General features: G+C 38.1%; 1 pseudogene; it reads right to left on the minus strand.

Annotated features, from left to right (window-relative positions):
* Nucleotides 1-1963: 1963 nt before the first annotated feature.
* LOC100447802 (dnaJ homolog subfamily A member 1-like) lies at nucleotides 1964-14290 on the minus strand (annotated as a pseudogene).
* Nucleotides 14291-16913: the final 2623 nt, after the last annotated feature.

The following is a 16913-nucleotide window of genomic DNA, read 5'->3' on the forward strand; positions in this document are numbered from 1 at the left end:
TAACATACCTAAGGAATACCTTCCCATATTGTACATGAAGATTACTTCTCCTCCATGTAAAGATCTCATCACTTTAAGTTCTAAGTTAAGTTTAACCCAGCTCTGCAAGTCACTATTTAGGGGCTCTGGATGGCCTAAAAAGAAGGAAAAAAGAATGTAACGAGGACTGATGGACAAAGTTTTCTATATATATGTAACTATATATGATCTACATATGTTATATATGTACTATATCATATAACATTAGTTATATGATATATAAACTATAAATATGATCATTTCTATTACTGATGCCATAGCTAAATTATGTATTATGCATCTTCAAATAAAAGTCGAAGCAATAGGGTAAATGCAGAAGCATCACAATGAGTTCCACTTAATATACATAACTATACAGACCAACATTTCTGTTGGTACTTGAAATGGATCAAGTACATCTAGTGGACATTGACCGGTATCAGCAAAGATGGGCCATTACAATGGAGAAGCTTAGGAGGATGATGAACATCATGCCAGAGGTGGTGTTCAATGTCAAACCTCTTAATAGTGCCAGTGAATGACACTCACTGCTGGTATTACATATGCAGTAGTGAACAAGTGAAGGACTATAACCATAATATGCTCACTTCTTGCTATTTCATTTTATCTTCTGATTACCAGTTAAATATAGTGGTCCCTTAGTATCCATGAGGGATTGGTTCCATGACCCTCCTGGGTACCAAAATCCAGATGTTCAAGACCCTTATATAAAATAGTGTGCTATTTGCCTATAACACATGCACAATCTGCTATATACTTTTTTTTTTTGAGATGGAGTTTTGCTCTTGTTGCCCTGGCTGGAATGTAATGGCATGTTCTAAACTCACCGAAACCTCCACCTCCTGGGTTCAAGTGATCCTCCTGCCTCAGCCTCCCGAGTAGCTGGGATTACAGGCATGTACCACCACGCCTGGCTAATTTTGTATTTTTTAGTAGAGACAGGGTTTCTCCATGTTGGTCAGGCTGGTTTCAAACTCACGACTTCAGATGATCCGCCCTCCTCAGCTTCACAAAGTGCTGGGATTACAGGCATGAGCCACCATGCCTGGCCAACCTGCTATATACTTTAAATCATCTTTAGATTACATATAATACCTAGTATAATGTAAATGCTATATAGTTACACTGTACTTTAAAATTTTTTATCTTTTTTATTGTTGTATTTTTTTTGAATATTTTAAATCTAGGGCTGGTTGAATTTGCTGATATGGAGGGCCAACCATACAGAGTTTTAATTTCAAAGTTGAACAATGAATGGCCATAAGTGTAGGTCGATACATATACTTAGCTTTTCAAGCTAAGCTTGTTCATATACACATCTGAAATTAATTACAAGACATGACCTAACAAATGCTAGCGGAACTTTTCTTAAAAGTAATTTTTACAGATATTAGGCCAGGTGTGGTGGCTCATGCCTGTAATCCCAGCACTTTGGGAGGCTGAGGTTGGCGGATCACGAGGTCGGGAGATCGAGACGATACTGGCTAACACGGTGAAACCCCGTCTCTACTAAAAATTAAAAAATTAGCCAGGCATGGTGGCAGGTGCCTGTAGTCCCAGCTACTCGGGAGGCTGAGGCAGGAGAATGGTGTGAACCTGGTAGGCAGAGCTTACCAGTGAGCTGAGATTGTACCACTGCACTCCAGCCTGGGCGACAAAGCAAGACTCCGTCTCAAAAAAAAAAAAAAAAAAGTAATTTTTACAGATATTAAACTTCATCTTGCTCACTGACGTCAACATATATTTAGGGCAAAGTCAGAGCTTTTATATTTTCATTTATTATTCATTTAACTTTTAAAACACTACTATAATTGAATATTAAAACAAAAACAATAGCAAGAAGTGAGCATATTATGGTTATAGTCCTTCACTTATTCACTACTGCATATATAATACCAGCAGTGAGTATTACTCACTGGAACCATTAAGAGGTTTGACACTGAACCCCACCACTACCATGATGTTCATCATCCTCCTAAGCTTCTCCATTGTAATGGCCCATCTTTGCTGATACCGGTCAATGTCCACCAGATGTACTTGATCCATTTCATCAGTGTCTTTTACTTCCTACCTCTAAGGCAGGAGTTATTCCAGCAAAGAGAGTTTATCAGGAGACAGAAAGGCATTCTCAGGGAAGTAGACCTTAAATTTGATGATTAGGTGATCCTTCTCATAGGATCTACAATAAACTGGCATGCCTTCATTTAGCGCACACTTAATATCTCTATGCTTGACAATCTGAGTTGGGGGATGAGAGGTGTTGACTGGGGTTTGGTTGTCAAGGGTGGATATTGGCTTTTGGAAGACATGCAGTGCTTCAACCAGTTTTATGTCCATACACATGAAAAGGTCTTCTGGTCGAATAAGAAAGTATGGTCCTTCTGATCTAAAACAATGATAATATCTCCTGGCTCCTAATCTTCTTCACCATGAAAGATATCTACTGGTCGTCTTTCATGCCTTTGTCATGAACTTGCAGAATCTTCTTCTCTCAAAACTATCCTCCTTCCATTGCAGCTTTTACATCTACCTTTAGGACTGATCTCCTCCCCATGGCTCTGGCACTCCATGCACACAGACTGAAATTCTTGAGCCATTCTAGGTCGTATCTGATGAATTCCTATTTGCAATCTAGTACTTCAGTGATTGGGACAGCACTCTACTGCTCCTTTCTTACCACCTTGGCCTACATACTTGCCACAAATCACATTATTTTATGGAGCTAGTTTTCTTGTTGCACCATTAAATACATCTTCTATGGTTACTGAGAGCTGATGCACAATATTTTTACCTCTTTTTCTCTCTGCATCCTTCCTCTTCCTTCAAATAACATATCAACGATGTCCATGAGGGAGCCAAAACTGCCACTCACTTCACCCTTTTTAATTGCCACTCTCCTCTTTTCTCAAATAATTCAATTTTCTTTGCTTCAGAGAGCACTTTATAGGCTTGAGAAATCTGTTTACACTTCTGTTTGTTATTTAGATTCTCACCAGGGTAGTAATTCAAGACCAGTTTCCTGTAAGACTCTCTTAACTCTTCCTGGATGGCATTGGGTATCACCCACAAACCATTACAGTAAGTGGTTTCTTTCACCACTTTCTACAGCTGGCAAGGGGGCTAAGGCTGGTGTGTGGGAGCAAGAAGGAGTTTGGGCAGCTACCACTCCTCCACCTCTCACCAAGTGTTTTGGAAAGCTCCCTCACATGAGTTCTTAAAAGCAGAGAATTTGTTCAGGCTGGTAGAAGAAGAGATATGACAGGAGAATTCAGAAAGATTCAAAGCATGAGAAGGATTCAACATGTCCTTGCTGGTTTGAAGATGGAGGGGACAGTGTGATAAGGAATGCAGGTGGCCTTAAGGAGCTGAGTGGCTTCTGGCTGACAACCATGAAGGGAACAAGACTCCTGCCCTACAACCACAGGAACAGAATTCATCCAACAATCGAAATTAGTTTGGAACAGATTTACCTGTAGAGCTTCCAGAAAAGAATGATACCCCGTGTACACATTGATTTTGGCCTTACGAGTCTCTAATAAGCAGAGAGTTCAGCTGAGCCACTCGATATGGGACTTCTGGTCTACAGAAGTGTGAGATAGCAAATGCGATAAAGGGGTGTTTCAAGCCACTAAATTTGAGGTAATTTTTTGTGGCAGCAATGGAAAATTCATATATTTAACAAATCTTGAGACCTAGTATGTGTTTTACATGTATGGCACATCTCAATTTGTACTAGCCACATTTCAAGTATTCAGCAGTCACACATGTGGCTAGTGGCTACAGTATTGGACAGTGCAAATGTAGACCAACAGGAGTCAAGATGTCTAGGAAGTGCTAGGTTTGTAGCCTAAACATAATGTCACCATGTGGAAAGAGAAGATGATCAAGGAACGGGGGGGACTTGGCAAGTTCTTTTTTGATTCCCCATCCTGTAATCTGTGAATTGGGTAATCTTGCTCATACAGAAAACAGGCTAAATTTTACAAACTTTATAGATTGTCTAAGTTCATTGGACTCTGAAATTTTTGTTTTAATTGCCTTCTGGCTATTGAAAAAGTATTTTTTGAATATTTCATTTTTATCTCAATTAAATTTTGGAGCAATCAAGAGAAGAATTGTTGCTCACACCTGAATTTATGCTTGAGGTGGAGCATTAGTTATTTAGTTCTAGCATTATGGGGTCAGGGCAAGGTAGGCAAGGGTAACCATGGAAGATCTCCAGGAGTAGAATTATGCAGATTGATTTAGCTTTCCTAGGAAGGCTGTTACTCCTCACCAGAGAGTTGGCCTTTCAATATGAACCTTCTGAGGTCTAGGTTTCATTTTTATTAAGAAGGGCAGCATGTTTTATCATTCTAATCACATTCCATGTTTAGCCTTCTAAAACCATCTTTTACCATCTCCCCTAATAGATGAAAATATATGTTTATCCTGCAAAATTTATAGCAACAACTAATCATTGTAATCTAGAACCATATTAGGAAGGTTTCACCAAAGAGCTATAAAATTAGACTGGGTTTAAAGGAAAAAAATGGAACCTAGACCAGGAGAGAGCAGAGGGAGGTCTTTCCAGGGTTCGAGGAGCAGTGAAGGTAACAGTGGAAGAGAGGAAAGTGAATGGTGGGTTGATTGTTTGATGAAAAGTTTCTTTTGACTAAAGCAAAAAGCTTTTGTAAGGAAAGCTATAGTTGGTGCTGGAGAAGGAAAGGTCAGAACACTCTAGGTATGCACTATCCAGTACAGTGACCCCTAACCCCATGTAGCTATGAAACACTAGAAATGTGGTTAGTCTGATTTGAGATATGCTGTAAGTATAAAATACACACTGGATTAAAAAGACTCAGTACAAAAATATTATAAAACATTTCACTAATAATTTTATATTGTTAAAATGATAATATTTTGGATATATTGGGTTAAATAAAATATATTATTAAAATTATTTTTACCTTTTAAAAATCTTTTTTAATATGGCTCCTGAAAGGTTTTAAATTACATATGTGGCTTGTATTATGTTTCTGTTGAACATCATTGCTCTAAACCAAGTGCTTCTCATACTTTAAAGTATATAGGAATCATCTGGGAATCTTGTTGAAATGCACATTCAGAAACTCCCGGGTAAACTGTTCCTGCAGTTCAGTCTTTGGACTACACACTACCTTGCCTGCAATATGTAACTATTCAGGAACTTTTAAAGTCACAGTGACCAGATTGCTGCACCGCAAATCCATTACTTAAGAATCTCTAGAGCTCTGACGTGAGTATCAATATTTGTTATAACTCTCTAGGTTAATTAAACATCTAGCAAATTTGAGGATCCCTGCTTTAGAAGCTCTTGAATAGAAGTGAACTAATTTAAAGTTTATTTTATAGAAAATGGGGAAGTTCATATACCAAGAGCAATTAATTTGTCACTAGTGAATATTCATTGATTCATTAAGTGAGTTATTACTCTATGTCAGTCATGGTGATTTATATCACCCTGCCTTCTGGAAGCTAAGAAGCTAGTCAAGATATAAGATAAATAACTGCAAAGCAATATGGGATAGGTTCAGCATGAGTGGTATAGATATTAAGGGTTATAGGACTTAAGAAAAGGCAGAGTCAATTTTGGGTGGAATAATTATTCTTGGAAGAGCTGATATGTAAGACCTAATAGTGTGGTTCTCAAACTTTAGGTTGCATCACAATCATCTAAAGTAACCAGGTCAAGAACACTGTTGTCACAGAACACTGCTAATGTCACCCCACCACGCTGTGAATGCATTTTAACCATTCTTACATCTCTGTTCTAATATTAATAACTCAAAATTCAAAGTGCCCAGTGGGAGGCTGATTGTCTGGGCCCAGAGCACATGCTCAAGCCCGGTCTGGCCAAGAGCCATTGGCAATGCACTTCTCACTCAAACGAAAATAGGAATGAAGTACAATACTGCTAGGCTTGCTCCCTAACCCCTCCCTCCACCCTCACCAAAAAAAAAAAAAAAAAAAAAAAAAATCCCCAAACTAAAACAAAACCAAAAACAAACAGATAAACAAAATGTCTACTGCAGGTAGTACAATTCCAAAAACAGGCATGCATCAGGGGAGACTTGATTATGGACAAAAAGTCAAATTAAATTTTAGGTTGTTAAGTTTGAGATTACAATGTTTAACTTAAGCAGAGATGTCCAGTTAGTTAGTTTTGAGAATGAAGTAAAGGCTAGAGAAGGTAGCTTAGGCATCACCTCTTTAGAGGTAAAAATAGAGAACAAATGTGAGCATGAGGAGGCAGAATGTAGAGGGAGGAACCGAGGACTGAGAGTCTGATAATATCTTCATACTTCTGGGACTCTAGGAGTAGTAGAAAGGGATGCTGCGTTAGATGTTAGCAGGTATTAAACCCCAAACCTATTCAGATTAGAAGAGTGAAATAGGAATTTCTGTTGTGGTACGTCTCAGAGCTATTAATATACTAACTTGCATTATAATGCTTTAATAATGCTGCATTTCCAAATATTATTTGGCTAGGAACTCTCTTAAAGAATTAGCAATATATTTGAAGACATTTTGGAAAACAGCGGGCTAGAATTTTCTGGAACCAGTAAAAGACAGAAAGAGACTTAGAAAAGTATTCAGGGGGAGAAATAGCAGTACCAGGATCGAGACTATTCAGATAATTCAAACTCCTATTACTCCATTGTAATAGAAAATGGGTTTAATAGTATGGGATTAATAGTATTAAATTCTGTTTTACATATATGTCTCCCAAATGCACAGCACTTGGCAAATGGAGTTGCACCATATATATTTAGGTGAATAAATAATAATAATAAAGAGTGAAAAAAGTCCTTTAATTTTCTGTATGGAGATCACAAGAAGTCCTTAGCAAATAGGTGTCTCCTTCAGCTCACCTCCAACCAGCTTCAGAATACTGGTGGCGGGGGGTTGGATGACACATCTATTTGCTAAGGATTTCTTGAGTGATTTCTCAAGAACCCCTGGCAGAGAGAATTGCCACCCTATCATCTGTTTCTCTCTTTTTTCTTGGAAACATAACAAGGGTGACCATATAATTTATCATCCAAACTGGGACACTTGAGAGAGAAAAAGGGGGAGCTATTAATAATTACGCCAGGACAACACATACAAAACAGACTCTCAGGCAAACTGGGACAAATGGTCATCCTAAATATAACTCCTGATGTTTAGCTGTGTGCTTGACTATTAGGAATAAAGTCTGCACTGTTCGATCTCTCTTGTATTTTCAGGGGGCCAAGTACCAGATCACAGTAGTTAGTTCCCCTCTTCCCCAGAGTTTACAGAAATGGCTCATATCTTGACCAAAGCTAGTTCTTACCAATCAAGGAAGATGGTAGAAGATGGTTGTAGAAGGCCTCACAGAGATAGAGTCTTAATGGGTTCGTTTCTTCTTCCTACTGGCTGGAATGTGGTTTTTCTGGTTAAAGGTTTAGCAGCAATCTTGGATCACAAGGCAGTTGTGCTTAAGATGGTGGAACAGAAAGATTAAAGAAGCCTGAGCCTCTGATGATCATAAGCCCTTTTAGTCCAGTCTACCTTTGGCCTATTTTGTGAGGAATCAATAAATATTTATATTTAGTAATCATCATGGGTCATTTTATCGTTTTCTGTTACTCCTCATTGAACCTAATCTGGGTAGATAAGACCTTATAACAGTGCTGTCAAAAAACATAATGTGGGTCACAAATGTGAACCATATGTGTAATTTAAAATTTTCTAGTCATTTTAAAAAACAAAAAAAAGTGAAATTAATTTAAACAATGTATTTTATTTAAACTATTGTAGCCAAAATATTATCTTTTCAACCTGTAATCAACATGAAAAATATTAACGTGATAGTTACATGCTTTTGTTTCATGCTAAGCCTTCACAATTCTATGTGTATTTTGTGCTCACAGCACATCTCAGTTTAGACTAACCAGGTTGCAAGTGCTCGATAGCCACATGTGGTTACTGGCTATCATATTGGACAGCACAATTTTAAACCACAAATACCTCCTTTCACCCACCCACTCATGTATTTTCTATCTCTCTCTCTTCTTGTTTCTCTTCAACAGGTAAACATAGATAAAACTCTATATCTTATACAACAAAAACAAAATAACAATAAACCCCTTCTCATTCTTCCTCGAAGATATTTTTCTAGTGTTTTTCTTTCCTTCACATCTCTATTTAATTGAGTTTGCAGTAGCAGGTAACTCTGGTCTTAGGCTAATGACAGAACAGGGTCCTTTAGGATGCCACTTGATAAACTGGTGCCTGGGTGATGTGAAACCATCAGGAATCATATTTTTAGGATGATCTTCTAGCAAATTAAAGCCCATGTATTAGGAGTTTTTAATATCAGGACCGAAACTCACTATGTTTTGCTATGAGTTGCCAGAAATAATTGGTCTATTTATTGATCTACCTCATCTATCTATAATGATTTAAGAAAATCACTTCGGGAATCAGGTTACCCCTCTGGTGATGCCAATTTCCTTTACTTTGAGATATATGGTGAAGAGTGACCAAAAGGGAATTGTTGGAGCTGGCACTTGGAAGTTGAGCCTAACCTACACACCTCCTGGGAGGGGTCGTGAATGTATACGTCAACTACCATGTGTGCGACAATGGAGAAGTGATTTCTGGCAGGTAGGCTTTCTGGAGTACAGCATAACTTCAGTTATCTGGAGTCTAGTGTTCAAGCACCAGGAATGGTGTCAGTTACAAAAGGAAGAATAATGTGCATCTTATAAAAAATGAAATAAGCCATGAGCTTTGAGTATTTTGTACATGATTAAGAGGAGCCAAAAATATGAAAGTTATGGTGGATGAGCCGGGATTGATTAATTCTCCAACAAGAGGGAAGAAATCTTCTGGTTTAATAGAGATTTACAAAAAACGTCAGTCTTTTCATATAGATGTAGTCAAGAAGCTCAGATGACATGATAGGGACCCAACAAAATAAGAAATAAAAAAGGCAGAGAGAAGAGGAAAGCAAGCAAAGGAGATTATATATGGAACAGAAGTGGTGGTAACAAAGACAGAAGTAGTAGCAAAAGAGCCCAAGAAATGTCATCAGCTCTGTGGAAGCAGGAAGAATGAGGCAGACATGAAGTGCAGAGATATTATCAGCAACCCAGTGGATGTTTGGGTACCATGTACAATTACATCTTCACAGGCACAATATTTCTGGGAAAAACTACTTATGCCAACTGGAGTCATTTGTTTGTTTGATGCTTTACTTACTCATTTGCAGTTATCTAATTTGTACCAGAGGTTTGCACTCTCTTTGGCCTGTGTGCTCTCAGTGACCAAAGCCTAGGTGCTATGGGTGATGCTGTCAAACCTAAGACCTGAAACACAGAACATGGGCCAAGAAAAATAAAGTAAGAAGAACAAGAAAGAAAAAGACCATTATGAACACTTTGGTTATCCAGACGTCATTTATCTAGCCCCCTTAACAATATATCCTCCACAAGGAACAGCAAAAGACACATCTGAAAATCTAGACAGATGATGCCAAGACTACACGGTATTTTTCATTGCAATTTACTTATTGAAAACTCTCCAGGTCCCAGAAGTGTGGCCTCACTTTCCCTTTACTTAACCACGCCAGAAACTGTCACTCCCTATGGGCCCTGTTTCCTGAAGAGCCATGGTTATTGCTGCAGAAACATCAACTCTAGGTGCTACTACTAAGCCCGGGCCAATGTGCAGCTTTAAAACCATTTGTCATTCTTTCCTTTTATTGTTGCTGAGAATGTTTTATTCTTACTTTTAAACAAGTCTAACAAACATAGTTAGTATTTTCTAAGTCAGTTGCAGATTAGGACAGTAAAAGAGGGCATGAGATAAATGATAGCCAAAGAGGTGGCAGGCGATATTGAGGGTGGAGCAGAAAAATTGTAAAAGCCATGAACTTCATCTCAAACCACAAAGCCCATTCAATGTCAGAGTTAGTGTATGTGGTATGTGTTGTGGCAGGAAAAGAATAGACTTTGAAATAAGACAGGTCCAGACTCAGGTTATAGCTCTTCTGCTGGTAGCTGTGTGACCTTGGGCAGGTATTTAAGTTATCTGAGCCTCAGTTTTCTCATTTCTAAAATGGAGACAGTAATATTACCTTCCTCATTCAGTTGTGAAGATTAAATCTATGTAAACCAACATGGTTGTTGCAAATAGTTCCTTCTCTCCTAGAAATGAATAGGCTTTCAGGTTATCAGTGACTTTTATAACTTCAGGTAGTACTTACTAAACTCATACTCGAATGTGGACACCATGCAAAGCACTGGGACATGGAATTAAATGAAGGACAGCCTGTATCATCAAGAAACTTAGAGTTATTTGGGAAGAAAGATTGTAAAACATAAGTTAGACCACAGGTTAAGGTGAAACAATAGAAGTAGTTTCCAGTAATTGAGGCAGTATGTACTAATGGCAGCATGGGGTGGGTGTCAACAATTTGAGGGAGAGCATCATGTGTTTATGGTGAAGATAATCCTGAACCATCAGGAAACGTAAATTGTGTTAATAAACTATGTCTAAAGAGGCAGAATATAAATAAATCTTGTATTTAAAATATTCCATTTAAAATGATGAAATCTAAAACAATTAACTTCCATGGTTTACTTTGGCAAAAAAATTGATTAATTTCTAATGGAACACCTTATTTATTGATATGTCAAATAAATGAGACATTGCTAAAATGGCAAATGAGAAAGGCAGAAAAGAGGAAATAAGACTACGGAGAAAGGAAGGGGAAAGGAACAGAAATGTTATGGTGCGACCAGAATTGCTCATAAAATCAGTCTTTTGTCAGTGTGGCTTCCTTGCTGTTTCTTTTCATCTTCACAGCTGCCCTGTCTGATTGGTAAAACATGTATTATTCTCTGTATAATTGATGATGAAGTGAAAAATGCAAGGGGCTATTGCTTGTCCAAAGTCACACATTTAGCAAGACATGCATCCAGAAAGTAGAACTCATGTTCTCTGCTTGAGGCACAAAAAATGTAAGGAAAAAAAGTCATCCTCAGTAGTTCTAAAGAATTTCATCTAAAGAAATAAAGTTTAAAACCAGGAAGCAAATATCCAAGAAGTGGTATGGCACAAGCATATTCTACATATAAAAGAAGTGCTAAGCATAATTGCTTTGCCATAACTTCTCTTTTTTCCCGTGTTTTCCTTTCTCACCTCCTTTCTCCTCCAAACAGATGAAGGCAAGAGAGAAATACCAGAAAGGAAGAGAATAGGAGGGAGAAAATACAAGGTTATGGGAAAAGAGACGGGAAAACAATAGGAGATAAATGTATAGGGAAGTCTTACTCGTGAACATATAATATGTTTCTGGTAGATTTAAAATTTGTAAATAAGAACATATTTATTTTTATACCACATATGAAAATCCTTGTTTTGAAGTTTCTCCCCAAAACAATTGAGGTCTGGGAAGGGGTAAATGTGTCAAGAGATGTGTATGTTGTCTTGGCCACCCGTAATTCAAGGATTGCCGCATGAATCAAGGGCCGTAAATTTGTACCATTTACATTTTTATTTCACTAAGCAATCTCTGCAAAATGAAAAAGAACATAATTTTAAAAGTTGGTGTTTATTATTATTTTTATATGTAGTCCCATAATGAATGGGCCGTTTGGACAGAATCAAAAGCCTTCCCTGAGGTCGCCGAGCTGGCATAGCCCCGTAGACTGGTACTCTCTATTACTCAAGGGCATCAACTGGCCAGTACACTTCTTCTTCTCCAAGTCACTGTAAATACCACCCAAAGCCTGATGCTGATATAGGGATGTAAAAAAGACCAATGCTGATCATGTTCCCTGGGCACTTCTCAGGAAAGAAAAGCTCATCTGGAGCCCACCCTGCTGAAGCAGGTGGGTGAGATTCTAACACCAGCATCATCCTTTACTGTGACCCAGCAGGCACTCCACCAATTGGCAGGCCAGTTTCTCCTCTGCTTGGGCATAATCAGAGGGCACATCTCACAGGACATAGTGAATGTTCATGGAAAGTACTTAATAGAGGTATTGGCTCATAGTAAGTTCTCAAAACAAGCTGTCTTTCTTCTTTTCAAAAATTAACACTATTTGTCAAGTTTTGGTTTCTCTGACCTTAAATTATCATGTTTAAAATATGAAAACTAGGCTTCAGTCGAAACCAGCTATTCATGGTTTCCTATTGTTCAACACAAAAATTTTCCTCCTTTAAAGAAGTGACAAAAAACTGGTGGTGTTTGAAATGTCTGCATTAAAAGTTTTATGTGGCTGGATATTTGTGGACTTCTTACATCCACTTGGGAAGGATTGCTCCATGAATCAAGGGCTGTAAATCTGTACCATTTACATTTTTATTTCTCTAAGCAATCTCTGCAAAATGAAAAAGAACATAATTTTAAAAGTTGGTGTTTATTATTATTTTTATATGTAGTCCCATAAATGTGAACACTTTAAAACCTCATTCATTTGGAATAATGGAAGAAAAATGTGAGAAATCTGCCTGAGAAAATATTTGGGAACAAGCGGAGTTTTAGTAATGTCAAGGAAAGTTAATATTATTAACTAAGATATAAATGGATTTTAATAAGTAATAAAGCTAAGTTTATAAAAACTACACTTCACAAAAGGCCCTGGTTTTATACCATCTCGTAAGAATAAGCTACTTTGATAACACAATAAATTTAATTACTAGAACCAAAAATAAATGACTCTTTTTAAAACAACTAGATTTGCCTACTTGAGAAATAAGACTCTAAAGAATTATCTGAAGAAAAAGTAACATTTCTTAATTACGTATAGTTTGGTTGGTTATCTTCACATGAGATCAGTGAAGTGTGGATTAATGGAGTTTTATTGCATAATGCAAGTTAAAGCAATATACGAATAAAATAAACAACCCAATTATTTTTTCTCATATCATAGCTTCCAAACACCTAGGGCTTGGGGCTCATTTATCTTTAGTTGTATATGGACAAAACTCTGTCAAGGGAATGCCAGGGGTGTGGAGTTTTTAACTCTTTCCATGGAAACAACACTGAAGAGAAGAAAGCCAGGGAAACTGGAGGTCACAGCAACGTCCTTCTCAGGGGGTGCAAGCGCGATTTCAGTGTCTGGGCTCTGGAGTCAGACTGCCTAAATTCAAGCTCTACTTCCCCCTGGCAGACTCAGTTACAATGGGGGAAGTTACTTCAGGCTCCTCCTCTGTAAAATGGGATGATCACGGAATCTCACAAGGTTCCTGAAAGAGTAACATTTCAAACAGTGCCTGACACACAGTGAGCGCTCAGTCATTTCTGCTGTCTCTATAGCTGACCTGATATTAAAGGATATTTATCCACCTTTAACTTCATGGCAACAAGAAAATCAAGCCCTAACTTAGATTGTCAATTTACCTGTACTTTACCATGTCATTTCATAGTTTTGTGTATTATAATATTAAAATATCTCACCAAGAAGGTGACTTTTAAAAGTCATTCTTTATATAAATGCAATGTCAAATGCTTTTAAAAATCTAAGAATAGAACATCTACTGAAGTTCAGTTCCTCTATTGTTAGCATTTGGATGACCTTCATGGACCTGTTTAGATTGGTTACTTCTTTTGTTAAAGTTTTATGGTGATTGAACTATCACCAGGAGAGCACTTGAATTTGCCCTCTGTAACTTGCTCTTTGCTAGCCATTAGCCACTTGTTTAAGCCTCAAAACTTGTTTCTCCTTGATTTTTCTCTTTCCTATACATCACACATCTACTATATCACAAGAAATGTAGACTCTGCCTCTGAAATATGTCTTGATTCCATCTGTTTCTTTCTCTCTTTACGATCATCACACTCTTCCAAGCTGCATCCACCAGTCCTCTTGCCTGGGCTACTGTGATAGGTTCCTAAATGATTTGCTTGCTTTCACCTCTTTCCTTATAAAATTCATTCTTTACTGAGAGCTCACATTGATCCTAGTGAAACATACATGGAACCCTGTTACTACTCTTATTTGCAACATTTCAGTGGCTTCTTGTCATCCTTAGAATAAAATCCAAACTCCTTATTCTGGCATACAATGCTTTCTGTCCTCTGACCACTCCCTATCTCTTCGAACTTATGTCCTTACCCTCTCACCAGCACTCACTGTCCTCAGCCATACTGGCTTTCTTCTGTTTCTTGAACGTGCCAAGCTTGCCATCTTAAGACCTTTGTGCTAGCTGTGCCTTCTGCCAGGAATGTACTTACCGCCAATCTTCTCATGGGCCAACTCTTTTTTGCCCTTCAGATTTCAGACTAACTATCACTCCCTGGAGATGCCCTTCCACTCCCAACCAATCAAAAGCACCTGCCTAGTCACTTGCTATCATATTGCCTTTTAAATGTTGTGTGTGATATTTGTCATGGTCTGATCTTTCTTGCTCATCTATTTACTTCTAATTTGTCTATTTGTATATTACCAGCCTTGCTCCAACTGGAATATAAATTCCAACAGAGTGGGAACAATGTCATTCTTACATTCTTATATGGCATAGTTTGTGTTAGAACAGTGTTTGGAAGACAGTAAGCATTCAGCAATTATGTTAACTCAATGAATGGAATTCTCAGGTTGCCCAAGGGAGGAAGCTCCCTGTGTCCTAACCGGGACCACCTCTTAATCTCCTCAATTCTTAATTTCCGTCCAGAATTATTCCACCCAGAGCCCAGAAGAGTGTAATGACTTTAATTCCTCCCCAGGAAAGCAGTATAGCTGACTACTTCTTTCAGTACTGCCTTGCGTAACCATTATTTCTGTACTAGGATTTGTTTTGCCTTCCTTTTCCCAATTTTCTTTGTCTTACCTCACGTTAACATCTTTGACAAAATTCTCGTATTCAATTCACATAGCAACCTGGGCAAGTATTATTACATCTTTTTTTTCCCCTAACAGACAAAGTTGAGCCTCAGAGAGGCCAAGCAACTCATAAGTGATAAAGATTTGAACCCAGATCTGTCAATATTGTGATCATGAATTTATTTATTGCCTGGAGATAGTGTCCTACCAATTATTGTGATCACAAATTTTCCACAATAGCCATTGATGAGTTGACCAAATGATTCCCAAACTTATTTGGGGATTCCTGAGTCCCCTTAGACTTGCAGAATAAAAGTCTGGAGTATAGCTCAAGAATTTTCTTTCTCCCTTTCTTTTCTTTCTTTCCTTCTTTTCTTTTCTTTCTTTCTTTCTTTTTTTCCTTCCTTCCTCCGTTCCTCTTTCTTTCTTTCTCTTTCTCTCTTTTCTCTTTGCTTTCCTTCTTTCTTTCTTTCCTTCTTTCTCCTTTCTTCCTTCCTTCTTTCCCTTCTTCCTTCCTTCTCAGAGTCTTGCTCTGTCACCCAGGCTGGAGTGCAGTGGCACAATCTCAGCTGACTGCAACCTCCACCTCCTGGGTTCAAGCAATTCTAATGCCTCAGTCTCCCTAGTAGCTGGGATTACAGGTGCCCACCACTACACAAAGCTAATTTCTGTATTTTTAGTAGAGACAGGGTTTCTTCATGTAGGTCAGGCTGGTCTCAAACTCCTGACCTCAGGTGATTCACCTGCCTTGGCCTCCCGAAGTGCTGGGATTACAGGTGTGAGCCACCACAACCGGCCTCAAGAATTTGCATTTTTAAGGAGCTGTCTAGATTATTCTAAAGGCAGCCGGTTTTAGGTCTCATTGACTTAGAGAAGAAGAAGCAGGTAGGGGAATGTTAAATTGAGTACATGTTATCTTTGGAAAGGTCTTTTAAATGTGTCAGCTGAGATTAGTTTATCTGGTCAGGTTGGTGACTGAGACGTGGAAATATGGGGTTGGAGACCCTCAAGTTTCCTCAAGGAGGAAGAAACATCTGCAATTTTCTAGAGGAAAAGCCACAAAGCACGAGATGGGGCCTGAGCTTTGGTGAGGGCTTCCCAAGGGGAGCACTGAGAGTACAAAAGCATTCTTTCAATGTTATGAGGTTCTCCAGTAAAGCCCCACTAGATATTTGAGCTTCATAAGCTGTCTCTTCAAGTTTCTTAAAATCTTTACATAAGTTATTCAACATGTTTTGAATCATTAAAAAATCTAGGTAAAGTGGGTGAAAAGGGCATTTTGTAGAAGTATAAAATAATCTAGGCTGTCAGAGATGGCTTTATAAGCGTGTCTAAACTATTCCCAAACTACTGAGAAGTCTGTTTTATGATAAAATCATGATGTAATGAAGAGAAACAACACATTCAGAGTGCTTTTCCTATTGAAAAAGCTAAAATTTTGACAAATTCAGATACCCTAATAGTAAGATGCTGGTTCTGCCACACCTCTTTTTAGCATTGAGTCATATCTAATAAAAGAGATAAATAGCCTCCTGGGGCTTAGAGACCATGGGAAGTCACATCTGGTAGCTTGCACCTGGCTGACCTATTCACGGAAAAGGCCAATCTAGTGCAAAAGGGCATTTTTTTTTTCCTTCCAACTCTGCTGGAGGGAACTGAGCAGCAGTCAGGGGAGGTTTTCATCCTTTCGCACCATTCCACTCACTGTGCTGGTTCCTTCAACTATGGCTGGGAGGGCCATGACTCTGCATTTGATACCACTATAGCAAGCTACCCTTAGCCTTTTTGTCACTAGGGCAAAATTGGAAATTCAATTATTTCTATATTTTCTGAATTGATTCATGATCCAAATAAAAACTCAATCACTTTATTTTATTACAACTTATCTTAGGACTGGGTTCCATTGTCTTTACAAATATTCTAATATTGTGTTTTGTATTTCATATTCATTTTACTTGATAAATTGAGCTTTCTTCAACAACTGGTTGTCATGAAATTTTTTTTTTTTTTGCTGTTTTCAAATTTGAAACTTTTCCTAGAAAAGTTCTAGAT

This window comes from Pongo abelii, chromosome 5, assembly GCF_028885655.2.
Source record: "Pongo abelii isolate AG06213 chromosome 5, NHGRI_mPonAbe1-v2.0_pri, whole genome shotgun sequence".
Taxonomy (NCBI): domain Eukaryota; kingdom Metazoa; phylum Chordata; class Mammalia; order Primates; family Hominidae; genus Pongo; species Pongo abelii.